Source organism: Cornus florida, unplaced genomic scaffold, assembly GCF_030987335.1.
Source record: "Cornus florida cultivar Cherokee Brave unplaced genomic scaffold, ASM3098733v1 CherokeeBrave_3.0.0_Hap2_Chr02, whole genome shotgun sequence".
In the NCBI taxonomy this organism is placed as follows: domain Eukaryota; kingdom Viridiplantae; phylum Streptophyta; class Magnoliopsida; order Cornales; family Cornaceae; genus Cornus; species Cornus florida.
Window position 1 is genome coordinate 23,009,992 of NW_026775572.1, and position 17,168 is coordinate 23,027,159.

At 33.5% G+C, this 17,168-nt stretch overlaps 1 long non-coding RNA gene and 2 pseudogenes across 1 annotated transcript; 2 read left to right on the top strand and 1 right to left on the bottom strand.

Moving 5' to 3' along the window:
- Window positions 1-2,740: 2,740 nt before the first annotated feature.
- The window catches only part of LOC132295848 (ABC transporter G family member 1-like), a 48,463-nt pseudogene continuing 34,035 nt past the window's right edge, over window positions 2,741-17,168 (top strand).
- LOC132294259 (uncharacterized) lies at window positions 8,196-11,794 on the top strand. Its single transcript, XR_009478021.1, has 3 exons — window positions 8,196-8,353; window positions 8,482-8,565; window positions 10,879-11,794. It is a non-coding gene; the product is annotated as an uncharacterized LOC132294259 (long non-coding RNA).
- Window positions 13,895-13,993, bottom strand: LOC132297924 (small nucleolar RNA R71; annotated as a pseudogene).

Here is a 17,168-nt window from a genome sequence, read left to right on the forward strand (position 1 = left end):
ATCTATTCAAATAAAAAAATTAATTCATAAAGTGAAAAATATAATACAATTATACAAAAGATTAAGCTAGTTTAGTATACAAGTTGAGCTTCAATTATACAAAAGATTAAGCTAGTTTAGTATACAAGTTGAGCTTCAACAACCGTTGACATGACTTGTGAACTTGACTCTTTTATATATATTAAAAATGTTTGGATTTATATATAATTACTATTTCACTTTAATAATCTTGAACCTAAACAAAAAAATGCCTTCAAGGGTCGGTCTTGAAATTTGTTAAACTAATCAATCGAAATGAAATTGAACTCCATTTGAATCAAGATAAGATTATTTAAACTTCACACGATTACTATTCATTAAATTTAAACTTAACTCTGACAACAATTCGAATTTAATTGTCAATTCGAGTTTGAATTATCAAAAGTTCATTCCAGTTGAGGCTTGTTTAACCTTAAAAAAGGGTGTCATTTTTAGCTGCATTTAAACAAAATTTCTTAATTGTGCCCTAACAATTATTATTGTGCATTAATAATTGGGTTAATTTCACTGACACCCTTTCAGGTTTGGTCAAATATTACATTGAAATATCTTTTGAAAATTCTTATCACTCACATTAAAAATATTTTGTCATTTTTTTACTTATATTCCAAAAGTTATTTTTCAGTTGTGTTAAATCACTTTTTGCATACAAAAAGACATTATTTCCATTTAACTTTGGATTGACTCAATAAAAGATTATTTAATGTTTAAAAAGACATTTTTACACCCCCTTCTCTCATTCTCTCACTACCTCTATTATTATAAGGGGTGACAATTCGTATTCGTGTCATGTCATGTAAAGGTATTATACTAAATAGGTAAACCCAAATCCAACCCATTTAATAATCGTGTCAAGAATCCTCAATACTAACCCAACCCGTTTATTAAACAGGTAAAGGTATTAACCCGTTTAATAACCTGTTTATCAAAACGAGACATTTAATATTTAATCAGATACTAAATAATAGAAAAAATTTGTTATAATTAACCCAAATATTCAAAAAAAAATAATAATAAATTATAAGGCATATATAAGGTTTATGTTGAAATGACTTAACTATTTATAGTAATTGGGTTTAAACAAGTAACATATTACATAAGTCTTATTCACGATTATAACATGTTGAGTTAAATGGGTCATAAATAGGTTATATAGGTTGAACCCCTCAACCATAACCCGACACGATTAAGTAAACGGGTTAATCGTATCGACCCTTTTTATGACCCAAACCCGTTTATGCCAAATTCAAACCGTTTTAACTTGTGTCATGTTCGTGTCGTGTTGTCGTGTCCTGTCGTGTCGTAATTTTCCACCCTTAATTATTAGTACATTAAATAATGACAAAATCAATTGATTAAGTATTTAAAATTGTGAAAAGAGCGTGGAAGATCAAACTTTGTGTTATTACATCAAATATAATGGAAGATATCACACAATACACAATCAAAAGAGTCACAACTATTACGTATTATACAGAATTTTGAAATAAGTCACATATACATATTTTTTGCTATCAAAAAGGAGAGAAATTTATAAACCAAATCAGAACACAGTGACACGGGCATATACACATCTACATATCATATATGGTATTCCATCTGTTTTCCATGATCCATCAGCAGAATGCCATGTCATTCACAATACAAATTAGCGAAATATCAAATTATAATACAATAACGAGGGTGAAAGACTAGACTCATAATATTGAAATCAATACGTTTTGTGCCATTTTAAGACAAACGATAGTCGCGTTGATGGAACCTGCAACTACCATCTTCGCCTTTGTTAGAGTTTTCCTTGATCGTCACTATCGTCGATCATCAGGTGGTAAAGACGCGCTGATGCTTGAGAAGTTGCAGAAGAGCCTGAGCTTCAAGGACAAACCGACGTTGTCAACACCCATTGGGAGTCTAATTAAATCTGGTGCTATTTCGAGCCAAATTTTTTTTGGAGTCACCGTCTTTTTGTGGGTATTTTGTTTTGTTTCCGATGATCTCTTCTTGCTATAATAACTATATATTGGATTTTCTCATTTAGAATAGTTGATCAAATTCTAAGTTTATATTTTCAAGAATATACCTTTATGAAAGATGAATTGAGATTACCAAATAAAAATAGTTACACACACATTATCATTTGTGTTATTTGGATCATTCATGTTCATAATTGTGATTTATTGTTGCGTTATTTTTTTGTCTCCTTGTAATTCATCTTTTTGATTATATTGTTGATTGTAAAAAAAAAAAAAAATTGTAAAAAAAAAAAATTATATTGTTGATATTCAATTCTGTCTTCGGTTTCCTCACTTAATATTATATATATATATATATATATATATATATATATATACACACACACACATATTTGAGGTAGTTTGTTGGATAATCTGTAATATATGATTTTTTAGTTACTTCAATCAATTTTTCCCCTTGTCACGATGTTTGGTTTGGTGGCTGGTGGGAGAAGAAAGAAGAAGATGGTTTGGACAGACGGACATTTATTAGGGGGTATTTTTGAAAATTTAAATTTACTTGTCAGTTGTCATACATTTTTTCTCTTGCCTCACCTTCATTCACATTATTTTCATTTGCACTTAAAAAGTCTATATATAACCTTGCCAAAAATATCTCTCTCTCTTGTATGTCTATATATATACTAGTAGTCTAGTAAATATTTATCACCATGCAGAATGCTCATGTTAGCAACTGTGAACTGCAGTGCATGATCTCAAGATCTATGAAAACTAGCTCAGAAATTAGGAGGAACCCACTAGAGGTAGCGCAAAACCCTAGAGTTGAAACCACTATGGAGGATGATGGGGTTTTCTTGACATGGGAGGACCTGTGGGTTACGGTTGCAGATGGAAGAAATGGCAGCAGATCCATCCTTCAAGGTCTCATCGGCTACGCCACGCCCGGGGAGGTCTTGGCTATCATGGGTCCTTCCGGCTGTGGCAAATCAACACTTCTTGATGCCTTGGCTGGTGTGTGTGTGTGTGTATATATATATATATGTTCTCTCATTAGTACTATTACATACATATATATATACATATGAATTGCTTCATTGTGATTTGAATGTCACAAAGTTTAAATCAAGAAAACAGTTTTTTTTTTATTTTCTGTATGTGAAGATAATTAAGGCTATGTTTGGTATGGTGGGTTTGAAAAAAAAGGATAACACTAGTTATGAAGGAAAGGGAAGGAAATGATAATTTTAATTTCCTGTTGTGTTTGGTTGATTAATAAAGGAAAATGAAGGGAAGGGTAATAATCATGCTTGGAAAAAGAAAGGAAAAGAAAGAAAAGGGAATTATTTTAATAAATTGACTATTATACCTTTTCATATTTTAAAAGATGTATATATATATATATATATATATATATACTGTCTCTTCCTATACCAGGCCATGATGGGCAAAAAAAAAAAATATAGGGCAAATCATTTCAACCTCCCTAATCTCGTCGCCATATATATATATATATTGTCTCCTCCTATATCAGGCCATGATGGGCCAAAAAAAAAAAAAAAAATAGGGCAAATCATTTCAGCCTCCCCAATCTCGCCTCCATCTCTAATCTCGTTCTCAACTCTGTACTTTCCCTCTCTCTCTCTCTGTGCACTACAAGAATCAGAAGTTCAAAACCCAAATCTTTCAGTTTATCTATTTGTCTGCAAGAATCAAAAATCAAAACCTATATCTCAGTTTCCATCGCCGCTGTTCCAGTTCAGGCTCGCCGTTCTTAAGCTTCAGCCGCCGGCCCGCCGTATCTCACTCTCTCTGCAACTGCTAACCTGTATGTATATGTAATCTTGAGGGCAAATTAGGCATCACAAATAATAAATCAACCCTCCCCTTCACTTTCCTTCCTTTTCCTCCCATTTTTGGGAGGATAAGCAAAACACTGTTCAAACCTTGTGTTAACCGTCCAAACCCTTCCCTTTCCTTCCAACAATTTTTGCAAAACACAAATTTTTAATCCCCCTCCATCACCTTCCCTTCCCTTTCCTCCATTTTCCATTGCACCAAACTAACCCTAAGACTCTGTACACCAGATAATATTCGAATGACACATGTTTTACGTTAAGTTTTGCTTTGATGTAAAATATTTTTTTAAAAATATTATTTATTTATTTATTTATTTTTTTGTGTAAAAAGGAGACTCGAAGCAAGTATTAATGTTGATCAATTTTAAATTCAAATTCGTCAATGTTTTCTCTTACTCATACATTGTGTTTTTTTTTTAATTATTCAACTTATTATTGAGCTTAAAGAATTTATTGAGCTCTTCATCTACCTGCCAAATGATGGCCACAAATATACATGATAAAAAAGCAAAAAAATTAATGATCCGAGAATGATTAGTCAATTATTCTTTGGCATTTTGTTGAATTTTATATTCAGTTTTTCTTGTTACTTTGAATAGAAAGTAAAGTGAAATAGACTTATAAACAATCCATTACAATAAATTTGGCTTCTTGCCACGAATTTTTTGTCATGCGTAAAATTTTGTGGCAAAAAGTAGTGTTTTGCCACAAAATTAAATTCTTATGGCTAAATTTCGGTAATTGCTACAAAGTAACTTTTTCGTGGCAAATATTAGGTTTTTGCCACGAATATTAGCAATGACCTAAAATTTTATGACAAAATATCAATTTTGCCACGACGAATTAGGGACGACATACAAAATTGTGGCAAAATGCTATTTTTGCCCCGAATTTTAATTCGTGGCAATTGTATGTTCTTTTTGTCACGTATATATTTTCGTGGCGAATCACTTAACAATTTGTCATGCTGTTATTTTCGTGACAAAAATGTTATTTTGACACGAAGTTTTTTTCTCGTGGCTAAAAGATTGATTTTGCCACGAATTATCAATCGTGGCTAAGGTAAGCTCTTTTGCCATGTAACTATTTTTGTGGAAAATCTATTAGTAATTTGCAACGATGTTTTCTTCGTGGCAAAATAATATTTTTTGCCACGAATTTTTTGCCATTGTGGCAAAATGTCATTTTTACAACCAATTTGTTTTTGTGGCAATTGGGAATCCTTTTGCCACGTAATTCATATATTTGTTGGTTATTATTATTTATTTATTTGTAATTCCTTACATAATGAGTCTTGAAATACTATATCCCCACCTAAATAAGCAAATTAATTGTTAATAAAGCTCCAAAATGACATTTTCGATCTTAAAGTTGACCCTTTTTAAATTTCACTCTTTGTCATTCAGATTAGAAAAAAAAAAAAAAAGGTACCAAACATTCTTATATTGAATTTAAATTAAATTAATAATATTTAATTTCATACTGCAATTTTATTTAATTAAAACTTAAAGGTAGAATAAAAAATATAGATCATATATCAAATCTTTAATAAATTTACAACTACAAAATTTTACTTCTATTTAGAAAGGATATAAATAAAATATTTAGAAATTTAGGAATTAAATGGAAAAAATATCTCAAAAGTAGAACTTAATTGTAATTTTTTTTTAATTACTAGTAATTTCAGGATTTTAATTCTTAAAGATATGAATCCTAAAATAACCCTCACCCTAGCCAGATATAATATTGTCCGCTTTTGAGTACTACTCCAGGTTAAACACACTTAACTCTGGAGTTTTGATAGGTTCACGGCCATCACGGTTTTAAAACACACAATACTGTCCACTTTTAGGTACTACTCTAGGTTAAGCACACTTAATTCTGGAGTTCTGATGAGTTCACTATTTTAAAACACGTTGTGTCATAGAAGGGTATTGAATTTACATATAACACTTACCTCATCCACACCTAGGCGATGTGAGATTATGCACCTGTAGCTCTCCCAATGTGGTATATACACCCGACCACAAAGTCGCCATAATCACCCCCTTTGGGGTTAACGTCTTCTTAGGAGATCACCCATCCTGATACTACTCCAGGTTAAGTATGCTTAATTCTGGAGTTCTGGTGGGTTCGTAACTATTACGCATTTAAAACACATTATATCATAAAAGGGTGTTGAATCTATGTATACCACGTGTTCCATCCATATCCAGGTGATGTGGGATTGTGCACCTGTAGCTTGCCTAATGTGGTAGCCTACTGGTGCCACCTCACACATACCTGCCCACAAGGTCGCCACAAATCCGTTAATATAGTCAAATAATTAAACATAGTAATCCTACCTATGTCCTTTTTAGTCATTAATTAAGGTAATATGGCACAATAATATAAGTTTTATAATAGCTAGATAAATAATAAACTTAAATTGGTGTTATTGAGAATAAGACTTAATGGTACTTTATTAGACATAATTAAACAAAACCAAATGTAGAAACATTAATAAATTAAATAAAACATAATAATTCCACTTATGTTCATTTGACTCAATAAATGGATCAACGTAAAAGTGTACAATAATATAAGTTTTGTAATGATCCAAAATGATACCAGTCATAAAAAAAATAAAAATAAAAATTTAGCATGACCCTTACTAAAAATGGTCCTATCACAACCTATTGAAATGTATAAAAAAAATGTAATGGCCTCACTTGACCATAAACTAATATATCATGTCCTAACGCACAATGCAAATAATATAAAACATTCCCAAAATAACAATATATATATAAAAAGAGTCTCGTTCCTCCAATTCCTTTAAAAAAACATGGAAGTGCAAGTCCACTACCTAGTCCCATACTCCTTTACAATGAACATACTCTAATTACATCAATTTACAATCCATGAAGTACAGCTGAAATCAAAAGTTCATAATTTACAACATTATACAAATTATACTAAAGTTTTACAGAATAGTCAAGATTTATATTTATAAAATATTAAGGTTCTAAAACAAAAATAGTAAAATATAAATCTCCAATCCCGTCTAATCTTGTGGTAGATGGTCGTTCGCTACCTCCTTTCCGTATCCTAAAAAAAATTAATAATAAAGGGGTGAGCACAATGGCTCAGTAGGAGGTGCCTAAGACACACTTCTTGTGACCCCGTGAATCCAAACAAGGATTTGGAAAAAGAATCGGGATCATGCTATTTCCGGGAAAAAAAAAAAATAACCATAACATCAATAACAGTAATCCAAGTCATAAACGAACCATGCAATGATATGGAATGCAATGTCGCTCCCCATTTTCAAAACTTTTTCCGTCATCATTTTCAAACCGTTAGTGTAACCCGTCCCATGACAATTCCATGGCGGCACGAAAGAAGGATTGGCTAACTGGCCTTGACCTGTAGCAACTCCATGGCGTCATTTGGGTTTAGGTAACTCAACCACGTTAGGAAAATCTTCTTAGTTTCCTCTAGGCCACACTAATGCTGCGGTCCCTAGGCAACTCTTAGACGAACGAGTTTTCGCAAACCCTTTTAAAACTTTTTCCCAAAACCTTTTTCATTCCATTTCAAAATAACTTTCCCATTTTCCTTACCCAATTCTTATGCATGAAATGCATCATACCTTTTTATACCATACCAATACTCATTTTCATACAATTAATTCAACTTAAATCACATAGCATGCTTTACAAGTAAATATAAAAAAATATACACATGCTTTTATTCAACAATAATCTAGCATGGTAAGCTTATAAAACATGAATTTTAGTCCATATAAGGATACTCAATCACAACACATCATTCAACACATAATTAAACATTCCATATGATGAGTGCCTGTGTTATACACACAATAATTGATATAGTACCAAACAATTTTGAAAACGAATTTCTTTAGACACTTTTTCAAATATTTATATTTTCTATCAAATTTAACCATCCTATATAGAATCTAAATTTTCTAAATTAATGGAAAATCAATATATTAAAAACAAAATTGTGTATAATTAGAGACTATAATTATTTAAATATCTGAAAATTAGTTTTATTTGTTTGACACCTGTAATACATATCAAACTATTTCAAAAAATAATTTATTTATTTATTTAAATTGCTTATAAGAAGTTTTATATATTTAAATATTTGTTAAAAAAATTGTAAATTTTTTTGTGATAACATTCTTTATATTTAAACTTTTTTTTGTTCTTTTGGTTAAATACACGGAAGCGCCAAAGTTTCGCGCTTTGATATTTCGACAAAGGAAAATGACGCGCCTTTTTCCCATTGGATGCTGGGCCTCCTTGGTTTTCCTATTGATACGCCAGTAACGCCACTCACACATAATTCTCTTATCTTTTTCCACTCTCTCGTAACACGACCCTCCTCCTTCCACAGCAACATCCAAACAGGTTAGCGGCCATATCTATCGTTCTCTTCAATCATTCACATTTTCACTTGATCTATCCATTACTGGTAAGAATTCTCACTCTTCTATTAGGAAATTGATTTACAATTAGGGGATTTTAAGGTTTTCATGTTGTGTTCAGGGATTTAAGGATTTTGAGGATTTTGAGTTTCTAATCCTTCCTATGTATTTTCAGTTGCCTATCTCTCCCTACCTTTATTCTTGAGCGCATAATCTACAACCTCAGCTTCGATCTATCTATACTGTTTTGGAAGAAAAGGTATGTTGGTGCGCAGCCTGTCAATCTCTATCAATTTTTTGTTGTTCTCTCCTAAATTAGTTAAGTTTTCCTATGATATGATCTTGTAATAGTAGTCTTTAACTCCAATTTTTTTTTTTTTTTTTTTTTTTTTTGGGCTTAAGGAGACAAAATAAGATTGAATTTAGGGTTTGTAAAATTTCCAAATGGGAATCTGATTCAAATTTTTGATGGTTCTTGGTACGAATAGTTCTGAGAATTTGGGAATTTTACAGTTATTATGATCAATTACTCATTACAATGATTATTTTCTTAATTTAAATTTATTTTAAGTGCAAAAATGATAAACATTCATGTAGCTTGTTTGTTATTGTATTGAACTTATATATTGGGCGTGTAGAAACATTGGGAATTTCCCCCCTCTGCGCCTGTGGCTGAGGCTAACGTGGAAGCTGAGAGTGATTCGGCAAACTGGGTACATTACATGGACACGTGTCATCATTAACCTTCCTTCTCATAGGTCCTTTCTTCAGTCAACTGGTCAGGTTCAGCATATTTATATAGGGTGAAAATCCCATCTCCTAAGTCGCTTCACATATTTGTTCCATTTCTGATCATGCTGTGTTCCACTTCCTACTACTTTTATATATTCCGAATCACAATATAGAATTTCCTGTATGTTCTGCCATTTTGCCTTCTCTTTTTTGTTTCTGACATCTTTTGTCATCATAGACTATAATAAGTTTCTTAATGCCTCTTCTGGAATGGGCTCTGCAATCATTTCATTTTCCCATACCCATTGCTCTTCTCCAGTTTGTGTTTGCTTTTCTCCCTCTTTTAATAGTGGTTTGATATTCATTTTAATAAACTTATATATGATTATGAGTGGCGGTTCTAAGCCCCTAAAGACTTGACAATATATTTCTTTAAGCCCATCCATATACATGATATTAGTAATGAAATAGTTGTTGCCTATATACGTATGTGGACGCCTCTGGTTATATCTTTTTCAGTAGCTCTACAACTTGCATTGCTATAAATTGCCTCTCTGCTGAATAAAGTTTAGTGTTGTTGTCACTTGTGTCTTTCTTCTATCTTTCTCCAAGACAGACGCGTACAGTGACCTTTCTTTTCTTCTTTGCGATGCTATCGTAGAAGCCTATTTCAGCTTTCTCGCTTTTTGTATAATCCTACACGGTCTTGAAATAAGGTATTTCATATAGTAAAAGAGACTTTCTTAGACCATTTCCCACTTCAGGATACGCAGCAGACCCCTTGTGGGATTTAGGCCTCGGTCTGGCCGCCCCTAACCTAATACAATAAAAACGTTTATCCTTATTGTTTACTATTTATTTAGAAGGGAAATCATTATAACCACTAAACTTATATATCACTGTTCACTATTGTTATAATTGTTCAGAAGGGAAATTAGTGTAACTATTAAAACTTATATATCACCGTTCACTTATATTTGGTAAAGCAAATCATTGCATTCTTTCCTCTTTTTTTTTTTTTTTTTTTTTTTTTTTTTTTTAAGTAGGCTGGGGGAGGGGTTTTGAGCACATGCATTAATGATTTTGTCTTCATTTTAACTTTATTGTCCTCTTGAAGTTTCAAAAGCTTGATAATTTTATTTTTTTCATTTTTACATAATTTTGACTAATGCTACAATAGTTTGTCTCACATACTTTAATTTTGTAAAATATCTTTTTTCTCTTAAGGAATTAGTGATATAAACAACAAGTATGGCATAGAAGAAAATGTGTTGCCGATAGCAAATGCACCTGAACCATAATGCCCATTAATCTCTCGTTCGAATACCTGCAGGTTTTTATCAAATAGATTTTAGGCATTGCATTCAACTAGTTTGAAGCATATCACCAAGAAACTAAAAGTTTTTAGGATTGAAGAATTATGATGATTTTCACCTTCATATCCTCCACAAATGAAGGGAATCCACCAATTGCCATGAATGTTAAGAATGAAGCACAAAACATAAGCATTGCACCTAAAGCCTGAAACAATGGGAACATAGACAATGATTAATTTAGGCTTATGTTAATATACAATTAATGATCAAATTCCATTGTGATCATCTCATGTTTTTACCTGTATTGAAGCATAACTTGAGCCAACATTGTAGTAGATTGTGCCAAGACATAAGGCTATTATGACATAGATATCAAGTCGCAGCCAGTAGTAGCCAAGATCACGATACATGTTTGATGAGCGCTGAAAAGTGCGCATTTAAATCCCTTAAGCTTAGGTGTTCTGGAATCTTTATCTATCTTATTTTTCCGCTTTAGATTGATTTTGTATTATTTCCATTTTCAGGTACTTATCCCCAAAATAAGCTAACTCAGCTAAATAAGAGCATAATTGAAGCAATCTTGAGATGAATCAAAGAAATGAGCAAAGTGGGAGCAAAAGGAAGCAAGTGGTGGAAATTCAGCAAGTTCGATCGATTTCAGAAAATATTCGATCAATCGAAAGTTCATCAATCTCAGCATTCCAAGATGGATCCAAGCTCTTTTGTCCCTATCTAAAGATTCCACAAAGTTCGATCGATTCAACTTTATTCTGATCAATTGAAAAGATTCCATCTTATCCACTTGTACCACCCTATCTACTGCATTTGTCTCTTTCCCAAAAATATCTTCAAAATATCTCAGATTTGTTTTTATCTAAAAAGGCGCTGCCATAGAGGATCGATCCAGCTTAAATTCGATAGATTTCAGCCATGTTCGATCAATCTCACTATAAGTTCGATCAATCGAACTTCCCAAAGCCCTAGAAAATTCAATTTCCAGCTCATTAAAAGTTGTCTCATATCCAATCATTGGAAGGAATATTAGTGTACGAGTCTAGCTCATTTGGGGTGATATTTAACCTACCTATATAAGGAATATGAGCCACTTTTTGAGAGTATATACTAGAGAGTAGATAGAGACATAATTTCTATATTTTTAGTGAGGAAGAAAAGAAAGAAGAAGGCTAGAGAAATAAGCTTGGAGTTCTTTCACCAACCAAGAAGATGAGCAATCTCTACCATGGAATTAGCCCTTGAGGGTTGGAGGACACCATCTATGAGTGGCTAGACATTCTCTCGGGGCTAGAGTTAGCCCTAAGCATGCTTTTTATATCTTGATTTATGTATTTTTGAGGGAATTTGTATTGTGATACATGTTTTGACACTTTTATATACATAGATCTTGTTTATTCAATAATTTGTGTGGTTTAATACTTATAATTGATCATTTCATTCTATCCATATGTCTATGTATGCTAGAATAGATGTTCATGTGTTTGTCTCTATTTCTTATGTTATTGATGCATGCCTATGTGTATTAATGCTATAGATTTAGAGATTGTCAAGACGTAGTACTTAATGAAATGCTCTTGTGGTTTATTTGATGGTTCATATTCATTTCTTGATGGATTGTGCCTCTCCCTTAGTTTACTTAGTTTAATTTCATGTCATTAGCTTAATTGTAGTGTAGTCGTAGTTTATGTGTTAAATGGGAGGACAATCCATGTTTGTTGTTTGATATTCCATACTTATGAAAGCAAGTAATATATATCTCTAACCTTGTGATGTATTTGGATTGTGAGCTTAAAGAACGGATTAATGGCTTAATTTGATATATTGTGCTATCCACCATGTTGCTTAGATAATATATGTTTAATTTGTCATCTATGCTTGTTAAAACAATCACACACACACACACACACACTATGTTGTAATACATGTTTTTCTCATCATTAATCATTTATTAAGGGTGTAGAAAAGCTATGCTTATGGGTGATCTCTAAACCCCAAGATCTCTCCCTTATTTTCTCTTCATTATATTTAATTACCTATTTTAATTTAAATTGCATCTTAGTGTAATTCAATCACCAACCAATCTTTTGATCACTCGACTTATTAACTCTAATATCGATTCCACAACCTAATACGACTTACCAATCTCTTGGGACGATCCCTAATTTCCCTAACTATATTTTTAGTGAAAGGTAGTAGTGGCAATTTCTAAATGTAAAACTTGGCCACATTTATCATAACTCTACACCATTATCTTTTGGTGCACAAACTTTGGGTTTGGGACGGCACAATACCAAGTTTTTGGCACTGTTGCCGGGGAGTTGATTGAAGGCAACGTCGTATTTGTGGAATCAATTAGGAATTAGTACTCTTTTGATCGTGTTTTTACTTTGTTTTCATTTTCATTTTGGTTACTTATTGTGTTGGTTCTTGTTTGACTAGGTGCATTGAAAAGAAGGTGAGCAAAGGAGCATTTCAAACAAGGAGCTAAGCAAAAGCAAGGAAAAAGCTAAAATTTAAAAATTTTGCAAGGCTAAAATTGAAAATTGAATTGAAGTGCTAAAGGACTCTTTGTGAGTTCCTTCTTAACTCAATCTCTAGTTAAATCGTCGTCTCGCGTGGAGGCTTGTATTTCAATTCTTAAATAAATCGTGAGCCCACGTGGAGGCAATTTACTTTTCTTTTCATATTGTTGATAGCATGGGAGTATGGGAACATTCTATGTGGAGGAAGTTTGTTGATTGTTGATTTGTTGCGAAAGTGAAGTGTTTGTTTATTGCTTATTGCTTATTGTGTTTTGTTGTGCATGCATGGTCGTAGATCATTGAAACCTACTCTTGTCCCTCTAAATTTTCATTTTGAATCTGTTGTTCGAAAACCTAGGGGTAGAGGAAGTTCTAGTCAATCCATTTTATCAATAGAAGGACATAATGAGGACCATGTGGAGGACTTTGGTCACATAAACCAACAAGGCATCCTCCACCCAAATGTGCATCATGATAACGTGCAAGTACCATTAGGCATGCTAAGGCCATTCATTCACCCACCACAACAACAAGGCCAAGTTCCATTGGGAATGCCAAGGCCAATCTATGCTCCATCACTTCCTATCATTCAAGGCAATTAAGGTACCTATGTTGTACCTCCAATTGCTAATCCTCCGATTGCTTTAAGAGATCACTACGTGCCTAATGAATACAATGCACCTACATGCATTCAATTGCCGCCATTTAGAGCACACCACTATGAGATCAAACCACAAACCATTCAAATGCTTCCTAACTATCATGGACTTCTAAATGAAGAACCTTACAAGCATTTGGATGAGTTTCCTGAAGTATGTTCCATTGTGAGATACATGGACATGCCGGAAGAGGTTTTAAGGCTTAAACTTTTTCCATTTACCCTTAAAGATAAGGCAAAATATTGGTTTAACAATCTTAGGCCTTTTTCAAGAACTTCTTGGGCAGAAATGCAACAAGAGTTCTTGAAGAAGTATTGTCCGGTTTTTAAGACCAATGCTATGAGAACCTCAATTCGAGAGTTTTCACACAGGGATGGGGAAACGTTCCATGAGGTATGGGAAAGATTCAATGAATTGCTTAGGAAGTGTCCACATCATGACATGCCCAAATGGCAATTAGTTAAATATTTCTTTGAGAGCTTACCAGACAATTATAAGGGCATGGTTGATGCTTCCATGGGTGGCTCTTACATTGATAGTCATGAGGATGACGTGTGGCGTCTTTATGAGAGCATGAGTGAAAATTCTTTGCATCGAACTTTATCTTCCAAGAATGGTAGGAATTGAAGTGGAAGGAAGAGTGTTGGATTACATCAAGTCGACCATTCTAATGAAATAGCTGCCGAGATGAAATTCTTATCTCAAAGGTTCGATCAATTCTTGATCAACCAAAACTTGACAAATCAAGTATCTCCTGTCCCTAACCATTCCCATCATGCATCCAATGAGACATGTATGACTTGTTCAAGTGTTTTACATTCTACTTCCAATTGTCCCCATGGACATATGCAAAATGAGCATCATGAACAAATCAATGCAACTTTTGTTAATTAAGGGAATAATCCTTATGGCAATCATTATAATCTTAGTTTGAGGAATCACCTGAATTTCTCTTGGAGAAACCAAGGGGAAGGTTCAAACCCTTCCGAAGGTGGTTTCCAATGGAAGTATGTTCCACCTCCAATGCAAAGCCAAGGTTCCCAAGGATATATACCATTTCAATCACAAGGAAATCAATTTTCTAATTCTCATTTTCCTAATCAACCATTATATTCTCAAGGAAATGTTTGGAGTCCCGCTTTCGAAGAGAAAGTTTTGACCGCTTTAGGCACTCTAGAGGTGAATACTCAATTGCTTTATTCTTATTCTCAATCCATTGCTAAGCTAGAAACCCAAGTAGGGCAAATAGCTAGTACTTTAAATGCTAGAGAGAAAGGGAAAATGCCTTTGAATGCCCCACAAAAGTAACAATGTGTTGTGGAGACTCATTCTTCATCGGAAGGTCACACAATAGAGCATGTCCATGCGGTGACTACCTTAAGAAGTAGGAAGATTGTGGATAACCAAGTGGGTATATCCAATGAAGAGAGTAAACCGGTGCAACCATAAGTTGACACCCGTCCCGTTTCTCATCTTATTTCTCCTTCATTGTATATGCATGATTTTTCAAATGAGAATATCTTGAAAAATGATTTGAAAGGTGATTTTGAAAAGATAAATTTGCAAAATGATTTCAAAACTTCTTGTGCTGAAGAGACTTCAAAGAAAATTTTTGAAAAGGTTTTTGAGCCAAGAGCTCTATTCTCGGATGCCTTAAAAGGATCAATTTCAATTGACAAGCAAAAGGCTAAAACAAATGAAATTATGGATGTGTTTAGGCAAGTGAAAGTGAATCTTCCACTTTTGGATGCAATCAAGCAAATTCCGACTTATGCCAAGTTTTTGAAAGACTTATGCACCCAAAAGAAGAAGAACAAAAGCCAAGCACCTAGGAAAGTGGTCTTAACCGAGCAAGTAAGCTCAATTTTGCAGCATAACACTTTTTTGAAGTTTAAAGACCTCGGTTCACCTACCACTTCATGCATCATTGGAGATCATATCATTAATCGGGCTCTTCTTGACTTAGGAGCAAGTGTTAATCTTCTTCCATACTCGTTATATGTCAAATTAGGCTTAGGAGACTTGAAACTGACGTCGGTGGTTTTGCAACTTGCTGACCGATCCATCAAAAAGCCTAGGGGTATCATTGAGGACGTATTGATTAAGATTGATAAATTCTTCTTCCTCGTTGATTTCGTTGTCGTTGACACGAAATCGGTCTCGAATCCTAAGAGCCAAATTCCCGTTATCCTTGGCTGTCCTTTTTTGGTAATCGCGAATGCCAACATTAATTGTAGGACTGGGATAATGAAGATCTCATTTGACCACATGAAGGTGAAGTTGAATATCTTCAATCCGAACTCCAATTCATTTGATAAGCATGAAGAAGTGAATGTTGTAGAGAAATATCATAATCTTGAATGTGAAGGAATAGAGTCTTTGTGTGAAACCAAAATTTCAAAAAGTCCATTTTCAATCCCGAATTCCAAGAAAGTTGTTCCAAAATTTTGTTTTGAAAGGGCATGGAAGCCCAAAGATCATTGTGACCAAGGACCAAAAAATTCTTTTGAGCGTAATCCAACAAGTTACCTAGGGAATCATTTGTTTGGTAGAGTTCAAAGCACTTATCACCCCATTAAGGAGAGGATACACTACAAGATGTTTGACCCGGGCTAAAAGAGCCTAACGTCTTGCTAGAGATGTTAAAGATTAGTACATTTCGTAGGGTGTCACAACCCTATTCCTCCCTCATTTCTATTTTAAATTTCATTTCTTGCGAAATCTTAATATTTGTTTTAGGATCATAAACATTGCTAGGAACTGTGATTAGGATTGTATGCACTTTCATGTTGAAAATAAGCATTTTGTATAAGTTCAATCGATCTCCAAGGAGGTTCGATCGATCGAACTCCATACCTGCATCCAATCACCTCTCTGTCCAATCGTTCGAAGAAAACCTGCATATTTCAGTTCTCTGTCCCATCGTTCGAACTTGTTCCTAGATCGATCTTTAGCTCTTCGATCAATTCAACTTCATCTTGGATCGATCTGCAGTCTCAACACTTAGAAAATTTTTGAACCTATATCCAACCTGCATCAAAAGGCTCTCTGTCCCATCGATCGAACATGTCTGCAAATTTTTGCATGTTCGGTCGATCGGAGTCATTCTTCGATCGATCTTGGAGAGATTGATCTTTGTTCTTTGATTTAGTGTTTTAAGTTTGATTTTTTTGTTTTGAATTTTAAATTTGAAATAATTAATTATATATATTTTATTTTGTTTTATTTTTGTTTTTATTTTTGTTTTTTCAAAAAAAAAAAAAAAAAAAAAAAAATTTCAAAAGCTTAAAAAACAATTTGTTTTTAAAAATCAAATCTAGGGTTGTTAGATCGATACCACAGATCGATCTAACACCCTCTCCTTCGTCCCTCGCCGCTGCAACTTACTTCTCTATTCCGGCGAACCCTTCCGGCAACTCCATCTCACCTCGAATCTCTCCACTTCATCTCGGATCTCAAATCTCATCTTCATCTCATCTCATCTCGGTTTGAGGTAAGATCCAAACCCCCACTTTTGATTTCAAGCTCTAATTTCATGAATCCATGCTCTAAATGTTAGATCTAAGGTGCTTTGAAGATGAATCTTGCCATTGATGAAGCTTGAAGCTATGTATATAT